At 43.6% G+C, this 22,167-nt stretch overlaps 1 protein-coding gene across 1 annotated transcript in view; it reads right to left on the bottom strand.

The window, feature by feature from the left end:
- Syt9 (synaptotagmin 9) overlaps positions 1-22,167 on the bottom strand; it is a 168,526-nt gene that overhangs the window by 21,989 nt on the left and 124,370 nt on the right. The window lies entirely within an intron of this gene.

The raw sequence follows: 22,167 nt of genomic DNA, 5'->3' as shown, positions 1-22,167 counted from the left end.
AACCATTATCTCAGGGTCAATGCCAGCCCATCATCCCAAGTGCTCTCAGAGCCTGGAATAATATTTTTAGACCCTCCTATTCTCCACCTGCTTCCCTCCCTTCCCTGTACATCCTAACATACCAAATAACACTGACTATTAAAACCTACATAGCATCCAGTAAATGCCAGGCCCTGTGCTAAACATATTACATTCAAGGTCTCATGTAAGACTGGCAACAGCCCTCCCTATTGGTAGGATCTATATTTGTGTGCTTGAAAAGTTGACTAATCTGGCTTAAATAAATTTGAACAACCTGTTCAGAGACACACAGCTCAGAAAAGTCAAAGTATGAATTCACCAGAGCCCCGAACTTCCAATGAGAAAAGACCCACTCCTGAGTTTGGGTGAATGGAGAGTAGTAGCCCAGGGCAAACCCATCTTAGCTCAGTCCCCTATGTAGCACAGGCCTCCAGAGAGGCAGTGACCACAGGCTAAGAGACACTGGCTCTGCCTTCATAGAGATAACATGCCCGGGGGCCTGTGTGGGCTATGGAAATTGAGCAATTTTTCACTTAAAATCATCTGAAAACAAACTTCAATGTCTTCAAAATTATATATTCACAGAACATTCCTAGACTCTGGGATAGGATTAGATGGTAATGATTTAATTGATGGTTAAGTGTGTAGATAAAATGAGTGTGCTGAATTCTTCCCGTAATTATCTCTCAGAGGAGCCCTGGCAGCTGTAATTACTGTCTGAGGCCAAAATTATAAACCAGCTGTAGTTTTAAGCAAAATATGTTGCAGCCTCTGCTGGATCTTTAAGGATCTTTAAGTCGGTCACCACCAGCACAGGCATTCCTGTAGGGCCAGTCCAAGAGGGAGCAGAGCCTTGGGGAGGGCAAGGATTCTCACTGAGTATCTCTGAAGCCTTGCCCATTGCTGTCTCTGTGCGCTGCACTGCGTGCTCTTCCTGGCTACAGGGAATCTTTCCTCCTGTTCGTTCTGTTGCCAGGACGAGTTTTCAGATCAGTTAGCAGGCACCGACTCTGTGCCCTAGAGGCTAGAGAGTAGACTCAGTGAGCTCCTGGGGCACTCCTAAGTCAACTCTGGTGGTGCTGGAGCTCTTACAACCAGGAAGATCTGTGGCATCATGACAGTTCCAGGTCTGCACCTCACTAGGGACCCACAGGCCAACTTATATTCTCTTGTCAACTCTTGCCAGAATAGACAGGAATGACTGACTGCCTCCGTGAACCTGGTTAGTCTAATTGTGACCAAGGACTTTTCAAAAGCTCAGTTCTTGTATGATAGTTATGCAAACCATTTTATGTTCATTTAACACCAACCATAAAAAACTGGAGATGAATGGAAATGAGGAATTCCTCTGGAAGTTGATATTTGTTCATTACTTTTGTATATTCTCACTATTTTATGCCTAAAATCTTCATTTAAAAAAAATCAGTCCTTGACATTGACTTTCCACTGTGAATGCATAATGGGACACCGTGACCATCTTCTAGGGTGGTATATGGCACCACAACTGCTCTCTTCCTCGTTAGCATTTTAAGAATTGTTTTTATGTATAAAACAATGTTATGGGTGCTACAGGAAAGGTAAGAAATGCCGTGATATACAGAGCAGACACAGCCCCTGTTACCACACTTCTGTGGCTTTTGGGTGCTCCTGGACTTGACCTTGAACTCAGCAACAATCAAGTCTGTGACATCAGGAGCTGCATCCAGAGGTGAACAGTTCAGGGTTAAGTGGACATGCTACAGTTGAAGGGAGTACTTTTGAGCCACTGACTTAATAGAGGAGCTGGCCAGAGACATTATCCCTGTCATCCCTCCAGCCTCTCAGCTGTTCAGCATTCCTGGGGTGATTTCCATGTTTACAGGTTGTGCTTCTCTGTGATTCATTCATAGTACACCCCAAAATATGGGTCACGAGTACTATCCCGGGCACACGGAACTCTTACTAGGTACAGATCACACAGAACACAGCACCAGGTGACATCAGAACTGTTATTAAACAAACTATGTCTACTTAGCTATGGGGATGAAATCGGCATTTGCCTTAGTTTGGCAAATTGTTAGGCACCTGTTCAGAAATACTTGTTTTATTCAAAAGAGTAAGTCTTACAATGTTATGAAGGACGAAGGCAGCTACAATGGACTAATCACTGTCTAGGCAAAGGACAAGGACTTCCAACTCTACCCTCAGAGGGGAAGGGAGGTCAGTTGAAAGTGTTCTCCTTTGAGTGAGGATGTTAGAAAGTGGAATGGTGAGATTCTACAAAACAATGAACAAGCTCAGCTTCTAGGAGTGCCCCAGCAGGATCATGCTACCCATTCTGTCTCCTCGTGTCCAGCCATTTTCTCTTGGGAGGCAGTAGGAACCCCTCATTCTTATTGGGGTACATATTTGTTTCTCAATGTATGAACCTTGTTTGGAATTGTTTGACCCCCCCAAAGATTTATCGGCAGAATGCATCCATAAGCCTCTGACAAGGTAGGTGTATTGGTATCAATGGCCAGGGGAGGGCAGCAAAGAGTAGCAGAGTAATGATAGCAGATCTCCAGCCCTCTGCCCTCTCCTTCCAGCAATGGGGGAAGAGATGCTTGGCAGTGGTACAAAGGTCCCACAACCCACACTGACTATTTGCGAACACTGAGGGTAGTGGGACTGGAGAAAATTCCTGACAAATATCTGTTGAATCTTAGCATTATAAAGGAGAGAAACTGAGTGAAAGCTGGAGAAGCCAGGGTCCAGCTTTATGCAAAGAATTGAAAGTCAGGGTTCCGCATGAGGTAGGTTTAGCATCACTGTGTTGGTTCTCTTCCTAAGTAGACCATGGGCAAATATAGGGATTTAAAAAAAAAAAAAAAAAAGCTCCTTACCCTCCATTTTCACCAGAGAAAAGAGTATTGATAGCCATATGCGAGATGTGACAGGCTGCAGTGGGGCAATGGCCATTAAGGGTCTCTAGACAGGCCATCTCTTGTCTGGAAAGGTTCCATGGGGCCTACTGGTATGGGAAGGGCATGGATCTGTTCTTGACTTGCTGCTGTGCAGCACCATGCTGGCTTGAGCCTTTCTGAATCCTAAGATGGAGTCTTGAGTTGTGGGTAAACTTTGAGTGGGCAGGGAGATGCAGCAGGAAGGTTGGACAGGTCCTGCTAGGGAAGGAGATGCTTTTAATGGTGTCTCAGAGACAATTCATCCTTAAAGTGAGGCATCTTTTGTGCACATTGTTTCAATAACCAGCAAATGCATGGCCATGAAATGTAAGTGGAAAGACTGACAGGGGTCTGAGGAAATCTCTTGTTTCCTAAGTGAGAGTTACAAGAAATATAGTTTTACCATTTCCTCTGGACTTAATGTCTAAAGTCTGATGTCACTTGTCTCAAGATGAAATAAAGGAAAGATGTCCACCATCTTGGCATCATCCTTAGCTGCTGAATCTCTAATCCCTACCTCTTATCCTCTCTCTAGACCCTCTGGTCAGATAACACATATTTTCTTTGCTAAATCTGTTGAGTTGTAGTATTGTTGTTGTTTACATCAAAAGTAATCCAGTGACTATATCTCATAGCAGAGCTAAGTTGAGGACTTGTCAGATTTTGTCTCCTTAACTAAGTAAAGCTGCCAGAAGTGTGTCCTCGTGACTAGATGGGTCTCTGCACTAGGGTGGTGGCTAGCTTTGTGAGCTTCAGTCTTCTACTGCGTATTCTCTTATGGATAATTTCTGCTCAGCTCCACACTTTTCAAATTTTCAACCTTCAAGCTTTCCCGGAAGGATTCTAAGTGGTCTGCTGACCTGCCAGTGATGCCTACAAGGCTGTAACACTACCCAGGGACATTCTGCTAACACCCGTGAAGGATGCATTCATATACATTTCAAATAGCTGAGCTTTTTGTCTTATCTCTTGTGATTTACTGGATACTTCTTGTTTTAATATTCTTTTTCCTCCACATCCAACTTATTGTCATTCATATTAAATAGTATCATAGGTTATTTGATTCTGTTGGCTGTCTACCTTCTGATTTTAATACCCACCTTCAGGTTTTAATATTGATGAAGTTAGCTAACCAGTCTATGAGAAATACAACCACATGTCTGGTGGAATCTCTTCTGCTTCCACCAGAAGGAAAGCTTCTGCCCATGACTGTTTCATGTTTATGTTATGTTATTGATTGTGAGTGTACATGTATGTGTACCTACAGCCTTTTAGGAATCACTAGTGTCTAAGCAGGCAGGTCAGCAGACCACTTAGAAGCACATGCATATGAATGGGCAGTGCATTCCTGGATGACCTGCTACTTTATGACTCCTCTAATTGTCTGAAAGTCAAGATATTGGGGGAAGCTTTGTGATCAGAATTCCAACCCCAAGACTCAACAGGGGGGGTCTTCATGAAATTGAAGTTTCTGCATAATACAATATCAGCAGTATGAACAGCTCACAGAATAGAAGAAACTTTTACTAGTTATATTGCAGACAGAGAACTAATATCCAAAATTTACGGAGAACTGCAGAATTCAATACCAAGCAAAAATAACACCTACCAAGCAACATGTGACCCCAAAAAGGACAGTTCTCAAAAGAAATACTAATAACCACAACCCATCATCTCTGATTACTGCTCAGTCCTCCAGAGTGTCAAAGGGCAGCATGTGGAGAGAAAGAGGAAGCCACCTGTCTCATGAATTCATCATTTTCTCAATATAAACTAAGCAAACCCAACCCAACCCAACCCTGCCTCTGAAGACACATTCATGCTCACTCATGTGGGCTTTCTCTGTGTTCACGAGAGGCAGTGAGTTTGACCAGTTTTATCAGACACCATCACACCTTATTCAACAGCAGGAAGGCATTTTGCTCTGGGACCTTCTGGGTTCAGTTAGTTTGCCTCTTTGTCACTCTCCCTTTTTCCATCCTCTCTATCTTCATTACCATTCTTTTTATAGCTAGGGTTGATCCTGGAACTCCTAATCCTCCTCCCTCTACCCCTGGAGTACTGGGATTACAGGCATTTGTCACCATGCCCTGATGCTTTATACAGTACTGGAGAGAAACCCAGGGCTTTGTACAGGAGGGCAAGCACTCTACAAGCTGAGCGACATGCCCAGCCCCCACACAGTATCTTCATGCATCACAACAAAACATGATTGGTATTGATCTTTTTAGCTTGTCGCCATGCACCTTTCTATACACTGTGGTGGAGTATCTCCCATCTGCTGCTTTTGCAGACAGTCTAGCTTTCTTCCAATGGGATGGATCCCGTTTCTGCTTGTGTTGATTTTGTTTATCTAGTGTCTTTTCTACTCAGGAGACCACCGCCATTGAAGGGTTCGTTTTCAGCACAGCTAGACTGCAAAATCCTATGTATAAACAAGTGTCCAGAACAAACACTTGTAAATTCTTGGCTTCTGGACATGCCCAAGGCCACACTAGTTTTGGTGAATGCTTAGGCAGCAAGTACTATAGGTTCATTCATTAATATTTAATACACATTTGGATGGGCTTGCTTGAGATGATTTAAATACTCATGATTTGTATAGAAGCTCTACAGAAAGAGTCATGATGAAGAATGGATGCAGGAATTTCCTTCGCCATCCAAGATAACTCCCAGGACCTTAGCAGCAAAACCTCTACAGTGTTTTAAACTGGCTTCTGGATTAATAAAACTAAGGTCTTAGTTCACTGCTTCTCTGCCCCCCTTTTACCTTCTGAGGTTCTTTATCCACTAGTTTACATACATTTCTTCTCATTCTAGGTCTGTCATGCTTACGATTTATCTTTCCTCATGGCTCATAAAGCCTTCTCGAGTCCCTCTGGAAAATCTGATGATTTCTGGTTCTGCTAATGCCTCACTGGCCATGTTCATGATATTTCCAAGTCACAATAAAACACATTTGTCACAATGTACCGTGGTATATCAGATGGTGTCAACAGTCATAGGGAGGCCCACAGAGTGGCTGCTGGAAACATGCTGCCCTTCTTCTGTGGACAGGCACATACACTTCATAAACCTCATTGCTTAGGATGCCTCTTCAACTGGCAAAATGATGTCAGGCCACATGCAGGTGAGCCTGAGCAAGTACTGTGGGTCACATGGTCCAGCGTGGATTTGTCTCTCGTCTTCTCTATATACTAACCCCCATTCTCGTGTTCCTCTTCTCCATTCTCTGGAGCTCATAGTTTCTCTTCTCAGTGTCAAGCTTGTCTTTTGACTTGATGTTGTGTGATGGCAGTTCCTGTGGCAAGGTGTGAACTCTACTCCCTAGGAGCCTCAGCAGGTGTGGCCTAGTGCTCCTGAGCAGTGGTCCTGAGGCTGTCTCCTTGGCTGTACAGGGAACTTGCAATTAGACCAGGTATTCTCTTCTACCAGTCTTTCTGGACTCCCATACAGACTCCTCAGCCTCCTTTCCTGGTTTCTCAGAACGTTAACATTTATATTTTAAACTAGATATAGGTCTCACTCCTTCAGGAAACTAGTGGATTGAGTTCCTTTTCCTTTTCTTCTATGTTGTACACAAGACCTCATGTCTTTACTGGTTAGTATAAATCCAATCCATATACTTTCTTCCATTCTTTGCCGATATTTTGTTTTCTCTATTGAACTGGTGTTTTATTTCTTCAGACAGAATCCTTTTCTGAATGTCTTGGGGGATGTCTGACTGTAACAGAGAGGCATAAAAAACCCAAAACAACTCCCCTCAAACAAACAAACAAACAAACATAAAGCACTGAGTGGTGAAGGTTGTCTCTTGCATCAGCACTGGGTCTTTAGAGTTTTAGAATAAATGTTCAAAGCTTGTTCACAGCTGGACCTGCTGAGCATGAATGTAAGTGTGGGCCTTGAACTGGACCTGGGAGGAGACAAATTAGCAGGAAAAACCTTCTGTGTTGAGAGCTGAGGCTGAAATGTGAGATAAAGTCTGAACAAAAATATGCCATCTAAGAGGTAAGGCGGTATGTGGGAGGTGTGGGGGTGACAGTGCACGTGAGATCTGATCTGAAGAGTGCAGTTTCAAGTACAGCAAAGTGTGGGAGAAATGGGTCATTGTGGATAATCTAGAGAGGGCCGATGAGAGAATAAAGGTGGGGGTCTAGAGCAGTGGTTGTCACCATTCCTAATACTGTGGCCCTTTAACACAGGTCCCCATGCTGTGGTGACCACCAGCCATAACGTTATTTTGTTGCTACTTCATAATTGTAATTTTGCTATTGTTACAAATCATTGTAAATATCTGAAATGCAAAATATCAGATGTGTGATCCCCAATGGGATCTTGACCCACAGGTTGAGAACTGCTGGTCCAGAGCCTGGCAAAAGGCCCAGTAGGGCCAAAGTGGGAAAGTGGCTCTTTTAAGGCTGGATAGAAGAGGGCAGAGCTGCTTCCATAACACTTGAGTATGTAGTAATTATACAGAGGAAACCCAGGTAACCAGGAAGCCGTGGGGGACAGGAGGGCAGTGGTGTCCTAGTTATAATAGGTGGAGGAAGTTCTGAGCGGGTCCTGCATAACATTGGGTTCTTTGTTCTTGAAAGCAGCCGATCATGGAGGCAAGATGGTACCATTATAAGCCTGTCGGGATAGGGCATCCTGTATACACTCAGAAGTGGGCAGAATTTCTAGGTAGAGTCTCAGAGCAGGTACCCCCTCTTTTTTCTGTTTCAACCCAGTCTCCCCCATTGGACTTTTCTTACTTTATGTAATATTCATATTTCTTGCTTTGGGGAGGGAAAATCCATTCCATGCCCATGACCTTTCATCTTTTTCAAGCTACTAGCCTATCTCTGCCTTCTTCCTTTTCCATCAAGATACCTGAAGGAGTCATCTATAGCCATGGACTCCACCTCCTTACTTTCCAACCCCGTAATCTTTGTCTCCTTTCTCTCTAATCAGGATGCCTCTAGATATCATTGCTCCCTTGAAACTGCTTTCCTCAATAAGAGGCAACCATAAAACCTCATGTAGTCAGTCCATCCTGTGTTCAGAATGACAGGCAGCTTAGGGATAGCACATGATGTTGAGGAATGATTTCATGTATATGTGTAGGCACACACGTGTGTACATGCATGGACATGTCTATACCCACAGAAATACACATGCATGCACAGGCAAGGGGACAACCTCAGGCAGTGTTTGTCAGATACCCTGCCTACTTTGTCTTTTGAGACAGAGCCTCTCATTTGGCTAACTCACCAAGTAGTCTAGGCTGGCTGGCCAGAAACAGGAATCACCTGGCTCAGTTTCCCCAGCAATGGGATTTTTTTTTTTTTTTTTGGTTTTTTGAGACAGGGTTTCTCTGTGTAGCCCTGGCTGTCCTGGAACTCACTTTGTAGACCAGGCTGGCCTCGAACTCAGAAATCCATCTGCCTCTGCCTCCCGAGTGCTGGGATTAAAGGCGTGCATCACCACCACCCAGCCAGCAATGGGATTTTAAGCACAGTACCATTCTGGGTGTTTAAATGGGTTCTGGGGACCAACCACAGTCTTTGTGCTATCACGGGGAACTCTTGACTAAGTTATTTCCCTAGTCCATTGAACAATTTAAAAATATTATCAAATTGAGATAGAGATTTATTTGAGCAGCTGTCAGGCCTTTAATTTGTGTGGCCTGCTGTGTATAGTGCTATTAATGAAATCATCTATCTTTCCCTGGACCCTGCTCTTCCACCAATTTCTTGTTCTGACGGTCTTGTCTGCCCAAGATCCTGAGGCTTGCTGATGCTCTTCCAGAACTTTGTTCTCCTCCAAACTCTTGTCCTCATCAGGGAGGGGTGGCAAGATCTGAACCTGTTCAGTCTGAACTGAGGTCCCTTCTCTTCACATTAAGGCCACAGCTGACTCTAGAGTCATCTAACAGGGATATACAGGCCATCCAACTGTAATCTCTCTCAGTTCAGGAAAAGCTTTTCAGCCAAGTGCTGAGCTTTCTGATATGCTCTTTGCCAAGGGATCTGGGAGCCTAATTAGTCTTTGGTTAGCAGATTACTGGCACATTTTCATTGAAAAGAATTAGTGAACCAGACTGCTACTGTATGGAGAGCACTGTGTGTGCACACGCACCTTATACCCTTGTGTCCATGTAGGAGGGTGATGATTAAAATCTAAGTAACTGTTTTGAATTCAGTGCGTCTTTGAGGGGGCACCTTTTTATAGGTAGTAAGTACAACACACAGGACTTCCTCAATCTTCCCCTATTAGTGGCTTCCCATTTTTTTCTGTCCTTTATTCCAGGTCCCCTTTCCTGCCACTGGTAAACAGTAGGGCCATCCATCTGTTCAACATGGTGATCTGGCTATCACCCCAAACTCCTCCCTGTCTCTAACTTTCTATGCAATGTTAGCTCGTAACCCATCTGAGTCGACTCCACTCTCCAGAGCCGTCAACTTCTGCCTTCCAGCTTCAGCACACCCATCCTGACCACTGTTGTCATTTCTTTCCAGCCTCCTGCCTAGCTCCTCCAGATGGTCAGCGCAGCCCCTTTAAAATATCAATTCAAGCATGCTGATGTTCATCTTAAAGTCATTCCAAAGTTCTGATAGAAAGGGCATCCCCACATCCCCTTCCTGGTACCAAGACCCTGAGTTCAATCATTTCAGCTGCTGTCTCGGTGCTGGTCCACCCCTTCACTATTCTGTGCCTTTGAATGTACAGATCTCTCCCTTCCCTCCTCTTTGCTCAATGGGAGAATTCATACCCATTTCCAAGAGCTTGCTCAAACAGGGTCAGCATGTGTCTGGAGGCACGGGAATTCTTTCCCCTATGCTCCCTTAAACACCGTGAAAACACCAATCACATAATTGGTTGCATTACACTGGGACAGTTTACTGTCCATCTTCCTGGCCAGCCTCATGAAAGCCAGCACTTAAGTCTTCACCCCAGTAGCTGGAGCACTCAATATGGGACCTGGCTCCCAGCAGGAGTGAAGGAGATGTGGAGAGAGTGCTGTTATAGCAGGTGGGACTTACCTCCAACACAAATTACCACTTCTTCCTTCTCTGGCTTTACAACATGTTTCCTCAATGACCAACACACAGTTGGTATCTCTGTGCTGTTTAGCATCTAAGGGTAAAATCCAGCCCCACAGCAAAGGTGGTAAAATAACTTACTTGTGCTCATGAAAACTTAGTAATGTAAACACAGGGAATATAGCATCCTACTCGGAGTCTAAAACCAAGGTGTTCATTTCTGGTGAGTGCCTGTGAAGCCAAGCCTGGAATGCAGGACTTTCAAGTGACAGGCTAGAACAGACAGCCTGAAAACTGGGCATAGTTCTGGTGTGTGTATGAGAGAGAGAGAGAGAGAGAGAGAGAGAGAGAGAGAGAGAGAGAGAAAATGAACCAACCTACCACTGAGCTATAACCCCAGCCCCAAATGTATACACTTGATCTTGATTCAATTCCATAGCTCCCTCATTACAGACCCATTCTGGACCAAAACTGCATATGCTTTTCTGAATGTGTGCATCCTTTAACTCAGTAATTTTGTGCTGAGAGTGTTTACCCATTGCTGGATATATGAAATTCATGTAATGATTCTGTCAAGTATTCCTTTTTAAACTGAAATAAGAATGTAAAGAACAAAAGCACACACCACATGCATACATATGTTTTTCACCAAACTTTTAAAAAAGCCTTACAATTATGTATCTGTAATAATATCAAATGTATTTTCTTTTCTTTCTCATTTTTTCTTTGTGTGTCTGTGTGCGTGTGTGTGTGCATCAAAGTCTTGCTATTAGCCAAGGCTGGCTCAGTCTCCTAAGGAAAGGGACTATAGGCACATAGTACCATGCCCAGCTCATGTGTTTCATGAAGCAGAGGCAAGCACACTGAGGAGCAAACATACCTCGCTCTAACTCAGGTGTGGGGGGACTTGTTTCAATATTGTGCTGCAGCTTACATTTCAGACACCAATATCTTTATGAACCACTGAAGACCCCAAAAGTGGGTAGAAAAGGGGAGGAAGGGGGAGAGGAAGGAAGAGGAGGGGGAAGAGTCAGGGAGAAATAGAAGGAGTGTAACTTGGAGTAACTCCTCAAAGTTGTCCTCATCTGAGAGCCCTGCAATGAAAGACTAGCTGCTGAGGCAAGGGATGTAGCTGAGTCGCCAAAGCACCCATCTAGCTGGCATGTGCAAGGCCCAAAGTTTGATCTCTGTCACCACGGAAAAATAAAAATCTTAAGCTCTATGTGTGTGTGTGTGTGTGTGTGTGTGTGTGTGTGTGTGTGTGTGTAGGGGGGCACACCTCTAATCAATCTCAGCACTCAGAAGGCTGAAGTTGGGGGGTCATGGGCTCAAGGTCAATCTGAGAGCCACTGTCTTCAAAAACCAATGGATGGAAGGAGAAGAAAATCAAGATATTTTTTGGGCTGAAAAAAGAAAGAAACTTGCTGGGTGTATTTTATTGCCAGGGCCTCTGTCAGTCCCTTTCCTGTGCACGCCATCTAATCACAACAGGTGTTTACAGCTGGCACTAATTCTCCTGCTGACAAGGAGGGATCCTCAGATAGATCAGGTATCTTGCTGGAGCTCAGCAGCTGTAAGTGGCAGAGCTGGTCTAAGACCCTCTCTGTTAGCCACCAGTGACAAAGCCCACTGGGTAGATCACTGGGATGTTTAACTGGGCCATGAGTTCTCTCTAATTACATGATTTTGCTTTCTCAATTTCTTGTTGCTTCACTCACAGTGTGCTTGCATGAATCTGTTTGACACATTCATATTTCAAATCAGACTCCAGGAGTGAGTTCAAAGAAAACCTAAACAGTTAATGGCTGGTTCATGGGAGGGGGCATTCTTCAGTGGCATACCCACTGGCAAGATGCCCATGCTCCTGTAAGCAGTCCTAATGAAACTCATTGAGTTATGTAAAAAAGACAATCAAAGTAGGAAGGGGACTGCTAGGGAAGAGGAAGGAGCAATAGGAGCAGGAGGGGACACTAGAGGGTGGAGGGGGAGGGGTCAATATGCTCGAAATACATTATGTACATGTTTGAAAACAGAAAGGCACATTATTATATAATTAATATATGTTAACACAAATTTAGATCATTCCATCCTATAGCTGGTGACTGCTCTAGCATTTGTCTGTCTTCTAAGTCTATTCTTTCTTCGTCTTCTTCAATTCCTTCAGTCACATGGAAGGACTTTTATGTAACAACCCCCACCCCACCCCAATAGCTTCCCAGCAAGTAAATCCCATTTAGTCTCATAAAACCTAAAAACAGAAGCCATATGTTGTTCTCTGAGCATGGAGGGGGTTAGAGTTTAAGCGATCTCAGTGCTTAACTTCTCATTCCTTCTAGAATGAGACTGAGTGCAGCCTGGAATTTGGTCCAGATCTATTGTTTCATAGTTGGCTCCCAATTATCCTATCTTATGGAGTGTTTATCTGTAGAGCTTATGGTTCTACCACTCTCTGTGTTTTCTGAGTGTTCCACTTCCCCTAAACCATATCGTAACCATGTAACAAAACAATGGCTGTAGCATCTTCACCACAGCCTATGACATCCTTAGCCACAGTCTCTTAATTGGATTATAGTGATTTCTGTCAGGCAGAGTGGGCCCCAGTTCTAATCAGAAAGCAGCTGGTTACCACCACCATAGACTTGCCACTATTACAGCACTGAGCACACCTTGCCGGGAAGGTCAGTCACAGCTGAGTAAGAGTGTCAATGGCTTTCCTCCTTTGGCACAGCATTAAGAGCTTAGCACTGTCTCTAGTCCTGATTTTGCTCATCTTCTAAGGAGGGACCTCATACTTAGCAGGGCAGGGACCTGGGCACCCATGGATTCTGATACAATCTATAATGACGAGAAGGCTATATATTTGTGCTTTGGGGCTTGAGAGAATTACTGGCTTAAAACAGTAAGAGAAACATCATCTGGACTGAGTAATCCTCAAAACCTCCCGTGTGATTCAAAATTCTTTTCTTCCCTATTCTTTTTCCTCTTTTACTTTACTTTTTCTTTTTTTTCTATTTATTTATTTATTTATTTATTTATTTATTTATTTATTTATTTATTTATGAGACAGGGTTTCTCTGTGTAGCCCTGGCTGTCCTAGAACTCACTCTGTAGACCAGGCTGGCCTCGAACTCAGAAATTTGCTTGCCTCTGACTCCTAAGTGCTCCTCTTTTACTTTTCAAGGAGCTCATCTGACAGCAGCAACTGGAACTGAGAGTGATTTTCCTGTAACAAGGAGAGGGTTTCTCAAGGTCTTTGCTATTAACTCTTTTATGCTCACTGCTATGTGGAGGAATCAAAAGAGCTGGAGCGAATGCGGATGGTTTGCATGCATAAGGACTTAGGTTCTGCCTATTTCAGCAGAGGACTGACAGTGTTGTGTCTAGTTTTCCCTTGTTATGCTGAGAGTTCAAGGCTTCACTCAGTTTTGATTTCCTTCTCATTCTTGATGATTTCTTTCTAGGTAAACCTGTTCTTACATATGTTGGTTTAATACTTGAAAAGTAACAAATGGTTCAGTATTTGTAAATGGCAACACAAAAGCCATTGGCTCTAATCCTGGAAGTGGATATACTGCAACTTCTATGAATATAGAATTTGAAATGCAGTTGAAAGATAAAATTCTATGGCCTCAACTATAAACCCGGGTATAGCTGGGCAGTGGTGGTGCACGCCTTTAATCCCAGCACTTGGGAGACAGAGGCAGGTGGATTTCTGAGTTCGAGGCCAGCCTGGTCTACAGAGTAAGTTCCAGGACAGCCAGGGCTACACAGAGAAACCCTCTGAAAAAACCAAACCAAACCAAACCAAACTACCCAGGTATGATGATGTCACCCTGCAGGCCTAAGGAGGAAAGAGAGGGTTTGCTGTCCTATGGCTTTAAGGTCATGGGATAAAATCTTCCATAGTCAAGTAGCCTTGGTTGTCAGCCTTGTGTCCTAAAGAGAGAAGCACTCCCACACAGTTCAGTTCCCCCACCAGTGACCCAGACTGATAGGCCAGGATCCTCTACTCGAGATCCTACTCCAGTCCTTAAAGTTTGAAGTTAAAAGGTCTTCTGTCCTTTTCTGGAATGTCAATTCCAGTAGAGGGAGGCTTACTCATTACCCCTGTAGAGAAGCTTCTAGAGACAGGACACAAACAGATAATGCTCAGTATTATACTGATGAATTCTGGATGTCTGTGTATCCAAGGGAATCCGTGTCTTCTCTTGGCAAGCAGGTATTGCTTGGCCCAAGTCAGCCTTGTTTCTTATTGTTACTCTGAACACAAATAGTAAGGAGGGTCCCTTGGATTTTAGGTTTAAAGTACCTTAAACTACATCATATATAAACTGCAGAAGTTTATTACCCACAGTTCTGGATATGTGAAGTCCAAGATCAAGGCTCCAGTGTTTTGGTATCTGGTTAGGGCTAGTTAGCTCTAAGCCTTGATAGGCCATGCCCTTCTTGCTGTGCACTTATGTAGTATGCTGCCTTTATACAGTCCCAATTCTATCCATGTGGCAGAGACCCCTCACTTGATCATTCCCCACCTTTTGATACTACCTCATTGGGGATCTGGTTTTAACAAGATTTCTTTCTTAAAAAACAAAACAAAACAATGACAACCCCCTCAAAAAAAAAAAAAAAACCAAAAATTTAACATTCAGACCACCACAGAGATAAAATGTAGTAGACAAGGCCCAGAGAAAAACACAAACAGATGTGGATTTCTTTGGATCCAAATTTCCATGTCCCCTGCAGAGACCTTCATTAAGCATTAATAACAGGAAGAAAAATCCAGAATGTTTACATTTTACAATTTGTAGTCAGTCTTAATCTTTTTGGATGGCATTTACTTGCTTGATTGGTTTTATGACCTTTCTCTACTCAACTGTCAGTCTGAACATTTATTTATCAGTATTAAAGTACCTAAGCAGGTGTCACCCAGACCCTCAGCCACACAGAACACAACCGCATTTATGTTTCCTGTCTCATACAGAATGCTTGGTTTGGACAGTTGGACTATAATGCATCACTGCACAGCAGGTGCCTAACAGTTGAGATTGCTTTATGTAACTGCCAGCAATTTATAAAGTTTTCCTTGGTTTTGAGAAAATTCTCCTTTAAGATCTTCACTTATAAATGTATCATGCCCTGAATTTTACTTAAAATTCGTGAAAAGACATAATCTTACCACTCCTGATTGCCAACTTTCAACACAGTGAGATTTGTTACTTATTACTTAAACGTAAAGTGGCAGGAGTAAAAGATAAAGTGACTAAAGCTATTAATGTTAAAAGTTATTTCCAATTTTTAATTACATTTCTTCAGCACCCATGTGTGTGTGTGTGTGCACTCGCACATACTAGCAGGCAATGACACACACATGTGAAGTGTACAGAGTGAGCATGTACCACAGCATGTAGAGGTGAGAAGACAATTTGCAGGAATTTGGTTCTCTCCTTTTGTGGGCTGGGTCCCAGGGATTAAATTCAGGCTATCTGGTAGCAAGTGTCTTTCCCAGCTAAGACATTGATCTCACTGGCTCAATTTTCACTTTCATTCTAAATCAATTGAAATATGGGGAAGGAGACTCCATGGAGAAGAATGGGTACATGATGGAGCCGAGAAACTGCCTTTGATGGAGAACTTTCTGTAGGCCCTCATGTATGAGCTGAATTCCCCTTGGAAAGTCCCAGGCAAGGGACAGTTTCTAGAATAATGAGCAGCTTAGCATCTGCAAGTGGCTCTTGCAGGAGCATCATAAATCAATGATTTATTTCATCTGTGAAGAAAGAATCAGCCCATCCCATGTGTTAGCAAGTCCCCTGTGAATGCCATCCTGGAGATAGGGGAGCAAAAGCACAAGTCCATTGCCATCCAACTTCTGTGTAGTAATTACTGGAGCATACCCACAATGGCCAGAAGGAGCTACAGCAAGGTGGTCTGGGAATGAGAGGGCGGTGAAGACAGTTAACCTTCTACTCAGCAGAAACGTTAATGTTCACCACATGTTGTTATCTTTTACGTCTCTAATGGCTATTTTGAGTGCGTCTGTGCTTTGTATGATTCCTGTCTCTACAGACCTTTGAGGAAGTTCTGGATTTGTATCTTTTCTGAAAATGAGAGAATACTTAGTGTCCTCTCTTTCTGTACAGATAGTTTAATGTAGGAAGAAGGAGTCTCTTGTGAAAGTCTCAATTGTCTTGATTTTCCCCCAGCTGGAAACACAATGCTTCCCTAGCACTGACTGCCCACTCATCCAAACTGTTTTCTGACCACGTACATCCCTTGGAACAGGCTCTAACAGGTGGACTGCTGGTTTCCTGTCCCAACCATGCAGCACCTCTCTATATTCACTGCAGCCAGTTCAGCTCAGGGGCTCCCTAAGTGCGTATGGACACTGCTCTGCTGTATCCCACCATCAAACACAGTCCAGGAATTTCCAAAGGCAGGTCCTTCCCAGCATCCCCCAAATCCCATGCTCTTCCTCTTCTTTTATTTCCACAGATGGTACATCAAATCATGCTGCTATATAAAACTGGAACTAAAATATTTTCCTGGTGAGAAAAGTCAACTTAAGGGCTAGTGTCCTTGTCATTTCTCAAGTAGTTCTCACTCAGGGTACTGCTGCTGGCCTCTGGGATATCTGTGTGTCACATCTCTCTTATGAAAGCAGGTACCAAGTACTCTAGGACCCAGTCAACCACATCAGCTCAATGGGAGTCTCATGTTTTACTAAGGATGCTCAGTTCTGAATATTATCTTAGTTATACTCAATATGTAAAGTTCTGGTGATTGGCTAATTAATGCGAAGGATGGAGGAAATGATTTCTGGTCACTTCTTAATGGAGAAGTAATCAAAAGCCTGGAGCGACCAAGAAGCACCAGTTCCATTTAAACACGTGCTACAGATTCACTCTCAGTAACTTTTATACCTTGCCCTCTTCTACTTTGGGTTCCACTGAATGGAGATTCTGCATGTTCTATACAAAAGGAATCCAGTTGATTCCATTGCAGACTTCTTTTGTTTATTCTTTCCCAAACTCATCAGATATTAACTATCTATGTGAACAGGGTTGATCTTTCAATATCTATGAAATCTATATCCCATGCACTGAATTAATGCAAACTGGAGGCAGGTAATACAGTCAACAATCAGTCTCTCATAGAAAAAAAAATCATAGAGATGAGCCCTGTTGAGGGAAAAGAAACACTTCTAATCTCTAAACATTTCCTTTACATGTTCAGAGGGCACTTTGACATCTGGGACATAATTTACAGATAGAGAAGACTAATACTAGGTTAGAAAGGGAGTTTCTGGATAACCTTTGGCAAAGTCCCATGAGGACACAGTGACCCAACAGAACGTAAGGTACACAGTAATCATAAGAATTTTACTGAGCACTACTTAGATACAATCTGTGAAGTTGTATTTCTTATAGGTTATCTTTGGGTCTGCAGTAAAGCCACACCAAGTTCCAGAAGGAGAAAGTCTGGGAGCAGGAAGAAGTGGTTCTGGTCTACCCCAAGTTTGAAACCCTAGCATCAGATGGACTGAAGCAGGAACTAAGTGCAAAGGTGGCCCCTGGACTAACATGAGCTACAGGAACAAGAGGTCAGTGGGTAAATGGACAGGTGTGTGATGGCACCCACACTCCTGCAGCTCCCTGTACCCTTTCCTTTACATCCTTCCTTGAAAACTGCTCCTGGGCCTGCCTCTGTGGTGAAGAACAACTTGCACAGAGTGTTTAAGCTACTTGCAGCTCTGGGAAGCAGCCATGATCACTCTGTTGAGTTTTCCTGTCTTGCTGGTACCTTTCTCAAGGACTACCGTCCTTACACTATTGATGGAGTGGGCTACCACTCCAGCCTGGGAAATCAGGTGTTTTCTCCTGGGAATGTGTAGATTCAAGACTCCAAGTGGGCTCTGCTGAGCACCAGAAGGGAAATACCTAGAAATGTTTTTAAAAGGGCACTGATGTAACACTGAGGCAAGACTCCATAACTGATATTTGGTTTAGGCTCCTCATAGCATTAAATTTATAGCTTTACCCCTGAAAAAATAATTTATAGCTTTACTGAGCCTGTGTAGTACACAGAGGACTCTGGTCATTACAGTACGTCCTGTGCTATTGGACTGTCTGGAAGGGTGCAGCAGGGTTAATCAGGTGATCTTTACACGCTTGTGTAAAGCCTTTCCAGCCTTATGCACATGTCTGTACAAAGGCTAGACATTAGGAGAAGATGAATCCACACTGAGAATCCTAGTATAGGATTGAATTATATATATAAATGTGGAATATATATATGCATATATATGTACACACACACACACACACACACACACACACACACACACACACACGGAACCTTGTTCCTGTGGCTCATATTAGTCCAGGGGTCATTTTTGTACTTAGTTCCTGCTTCAATCCATCTGATCATAAGGTTTCAAACTTGGAATAAACCAGAAAACTTTACATATGTATGTATGTATGTATGTATGTATGTATGTATGTATATAATTATATAATTGGGGTTATTATTACATTATATGAATCCTGATAAGAACTTTGCCATATATTCTTAGTGCATTATCTGTCATTATCATCTCAGAAAAGTAAAGCATGATTTAAACAAATGGCATCTACATCTGGTTTCCCATAATTCCAAGTCTTAATCCAGCATTACAAAGTACTTCACAGGGAAGCTACGCAAAACCTGAACTATTGCCTGCTAATCTCCCGAGGCTTGGGAAGTAGGTCAACTCGACTGTCAGGAGGGTGAGGAAGGTGTGAGGACATGACCAGATCAACACCATCTTATCTTGGATGCACAGAGGAAGATGCTGTGATAACAAAGCCCTTAGCACTCTAGTCTCCTGCAGTTCTACAGAAGGGACATTCTTACCTCTAAGTCCCAGGAAAATTGCTCTGGGAGAGCTTACAAGGCTTTCTGAGCTAATAACATTATAAAGAGTAAAGAGAAAGACACCGGCTGACCTTTGAGTGTACAGTGAAGCCATGCCAAGTCCCAGAGAGAAAAACGGATTTTTGAATTCACTGGCTCTGAAGACTCCATCTGCTACCTACCCTGGCAATGTCAGAGTATGTTTGCTATAACCCGGAGTAGATGGCCAGGTCTCTACTGGAGTAAATGTTCATTTATAACTTAGTCCCTTAATCTCTAGCAGAATGGCATTTCTGTCAGGCCAACTTCCTTTCACACTAAAACCCAACTCATTCTCATTCTTATGAAGCATGCCCCGTGCCCCATAATATATGCTTACACACACATGTGCACGCACGCACACACACACATACACATGCACGCACATACACACGCACACACACTCATGCACATACACTTTTTTTTTTAATTTAAGAGAGCATAATAGCAGGTTAACTTTACAATTGAGTTAAAGGGGAAGAGGGATAGACCTTAAATCTCTATACCCGAGTTGGGTGATAGTGGCCTATGTCTTTAATTCCAGCCCTTGGGAAGCTAGGGCAGGCAGATTTGTGAGCTCGAGGCCAGCCTGGTCTACAGAGAAATTTCTAGGATAACCATGTCTTCAAAGACAAAACAAAAAAATCTGTATGCCCATGTTCCGCTAAGTGCTGAGTAAGCCACTCTTCTAACCTGGGATGATGCTCACTGAGGTTCCTAGCTGTTGCTATGAAAACCAACATGGGTGTTATTTCTTTATGCTACAGATGACACACAGAGACCCATCAGAATGTAGGGCATACAATAATGAAAACTACTGAGTACTGGTTAGGTGCTAGCCATGGAGTGGCATTTCTCATAGATGATCTATCATGGACTTGATGATCTATGCTGGGGATATAGCTCAGTCATAGGGTGCTTTCTCAGTAGTAAAAATACCTAGGTTCCACCCCCAGTGCAGTGTAAAATGGGTGTGGTGGTGAATACCTATAGTCTTAGTACCCATGAGATGCAAGGGTATTTAGAAGCTCATTCTCCAGTATATAACAATCTTAGGGCTAGCCTTGGCTACATGAAACCCCATCTCAACCCACTCATCCCCTTAAAATCTGTAATCTTTACAACTGCCCACGAGAGACAGGCAGTTACAACAACTTACAGATGAGAAAAAGCAAAGGTGATGAACAGGTCAACCAGCACGTGGCTGCACAGCGTGTGAATCTAGGTCCACCCAACCCCAGCACACTCACTTCCCAGCGCCGCCTGTGACCACCTCAGTCTCCAGCACACTCACTTCCCAGCACTGCCTGTGACCACCTCCGTCTCCAGCACACTCACTTCCCAGCACTGCCTGTGACCACCTCCGTCCAGAGTGGCTGACAAAGCACGGTCCACCGCCCACCTTCTTTAATCTCATCTGGTACCATTGCCCTAATTTTGCCAGCTGCATGTTTATTTTTAAAAGGGAGGGCAGCATTTCCCCTCTGGAGATGGAGCTATAGTTCAGGATGTGACTTCACATAACAGGCAAGAGGCCACAGAGAAGGAGCAGCTTCACTCGCCTTTCATATCGGGGACACAGGCATTTCATTTCCTTAGTTCCCTTGCAACCACTGAGACATTGTATTAGCTGAAGTAGTTCTAGCCACAGTACAAACGACTCCCAAGTTTCATTACTTTAACCCAAGACGTTTATTTCTCACTTATGTAACTATTGAACACAGACTTGCAAAGAGCTGGGAGCTAAGGGTTTAAGGAGCACCTCCCAGGGACCAAACTTTCGTGACTTTCATATCTCTAACATGGAAGAAGCTTCCACAGAGCTTCCCACCTCTGCTTTGTGATGTTCCCATGCCTGGCATGCCACACCCTGCCAAGGGTCCCTGTGTGCCAAGACCACAAAGTCTTTCTTGGTTCAGGGCTCATTCCCCAGCCCCTGTGGACCTTCCTTCTTTTCTGTTACCTGTCACAGAGTTTTGACACTAAGGACCACTAAGGAGAATTTAAAGCAAAAGTGACTTCGAAGGGTCCAGGAGGTAGATGACAATGGCTCCCACTACCACAAACCGGTGGCATTCTGGGCAGTTTACTAAGCCCACATATGGGGTGCTCTGTGACTTCTGCCAGGAGCTGAGGAAATGAGGCAGAGTTTCCCTATCTCTTTCTCAAGTGGCTCTCAGGTCTTGAGGTCTCCCTTGGGAATTAATTTTGATTTCAGAAGAGAGGTTTGCTTTCTATGGCCCAGAGGCAGAGATATATGCTCAGGGCTCTGCAAATTTGGGGACTCTAGTCTATCATTTAATATAACTAGTGCCTTTCTGTACTGTTCCTTCAAAGGAGGCATCCCCTTGTCCTCGGGCCTGGGTTGGAGCCTCTCTTCCTCTACAATCACCTGCACCACACTTACCTCACTGCCAAGGGCACAGGAACTACCCACACTGGACAGTGATCTCTTTTGCTTTTGGGGAGTTGATGCATGGAGAAGCTGCCTACACCGGAAGAACAGAGGAAAGTTCTCTGCCTGGAACCCACATACCCTTAGACAATGACCTTCGCTTGCTATCTGGGGTTCTCATTCCCAGCAGCTCCAGTCTCCTGTAACCTCAATAAGCCCCACCCCATGTGTCTGGTAGCTCATCCTGAGTCACAAAGCTTATCTCTAATGACTCGCACTCCATCTTATTCACTCTGGTCAGTGAGAGGGTCAATGGGTTAAGGTACTTGTCTCCAAGTTCAATGACCCGAGTTCAGGCTCTGGGGCCCATCAAGTGGAAGGAGAATACCAACTCCCAAAAGTTGTCCTCCAATCTCCACAAGGGTGCCCTTGCATGAGCACTACCAACAGGCAAATACATTTTTATATATATATATATATATATATATATATATATAAAGTCTGTCCTGCAGTCTCTATAAGAGCTACGAAGCAAGTGGCCTCTCATTCGAAGGTGTGCTTCATGTGTCTTCGTGGCATGTGATCCTCAGAAACGATTCTCAGTGAAAATCAGTGCTGAGAGAATGCCAACTTAAGCCAGTCAATAAGCAGAGATACACTGAAGAATGCATGAGAGGAGACGGAGGAGTGAGTGGATGAGAGAGGTGCAGGATGACAGCCAGTATGCAGGCTCCTTTTCATTGCAAGTAAATCCCTACTTCTAGTTAGGTACATAATAAAAAGGAGATATTTATTGCCCTCCTTGGAAAGTAGGTGATTCCAAAGTCCCATGACTACATTGCATATTAGAACCAGTATCTTAGAAAAT

Source organism: Mus pahari, chromosome 1 (assembly GCF_900095145.1).
Source record: "Mus pahari chromosome 1, PAHARI_EIJ_v1.1, whole genome shotgun sequence".
NCBI classification, from domain to species: domain Eukaryota; kingdom Metazoa; phylum Chordata; class Mammalia; order Rodentia; family Muridae; genus Mus; species Mus pahari.
This window is presented reverse-complemented; position numbering and strand designations above follow the sequence as displayed.